Here is a 1,084-nt window from a genome sequence, read left to right as displayed (position 1 = left end):
AAGCAGTTGCTGAAATTTATCTGGAAAAGCAAAGGCCCAAGATGAGTCAAAGTAGCCAAGGTAAGAGTAGGAGGATGAAGGGCTGCTTTACCAGGATAATGTGTTCTTAGAAAACTCAATATTGAAAGAGATGAATTTTTCCCCAATAGATTTATAGAGTCTATGTAATTCTAAACTAAAACCCCAACAGGGTCTTTTTGAGGAACTTGACAAGCAGTTGCTGAAATTTATCTGGAAAAGCAAAGGCCCAAGAAGAGTCAAAGTAGCCAAGGTAAGAGTAGGAGGATGAAGGGCTGCTTTACCAGGTTAATATTTATTATAAAGCCACTATAATTAAAAAGCTGTAATGTTGGCAGAAGGATACATAATAAACTAATTGAACAGAACAGAGAGCCTAGGAACAGCCTCATAAGAATACGAAACCTTGATATCCAATAAAGGTGGTTTCGAGGACTGTATTCATCCCCTGTTGCTACTGTAACAAATTACCACCAATTTTGTGACTTAAAACCACACACCTTTATTAACAGGCAGTTCTGGAAGTCAGAATTCTAAAATGTCTGTAGGGTGTATTGCTTTTGGAGACTCTTCAGAGAGAATCCTTTTTTATCCCCTTTCCAGCTGCTAGAGGCAGCCTACATGCATTAGCTAGTGGCCCCTTCCCTCCATTTTCAAAGTGCATCACCTCAATCCCTGAGTTGCTTCTGTCTTTACATCTCGCTAATTCTGACTCTCCTGCCTGTCTCTGATAAGGACCCTTCTGATTACACTGGGCTCACCCACATAATCCAAGATAATCTCCCCTTCTCAAGATCCTTAATTTAATCATGCCTGCAAATTCTTTTCTCCATATAAGGCAACGTATTCACAGGTTCCAGGGATTAGTAAGTGGACATCTTTGGGAAGGCATTATTTAGCCTCCCACAAAGACCAACGGAGATGGACAGAGATGATGCTGAGACAATTCTTTGTTCATATGGAAAAAAATAAAACTGATATTCATAATAAAAAAAATTCCAAATAGGTCAATTAAATGTGAAAATCAAAGTTTAGTACTTTTAGAAGATAATACAGAAGAATGTCT

This window comes from Propithecus coquereli, unplaced genomic scaffold, assembly GCF_000956105.1.
Source record: "Propithecus coquereli isolate 6110/MARCELLA unplaced genomic scaffold, Pcoq_1.0 Scaffold351, whole genome shotgun sequence".
Taxonomy (NCBI): domain Eukaryota; kingdom Metazoa; phylum Chordata; class Mammalia; order Primates; family Indriidae; genus Propithecus; species Propithecus coquereli.
This window is presented reverse-complemented; position numbering follows the sequence as displayed.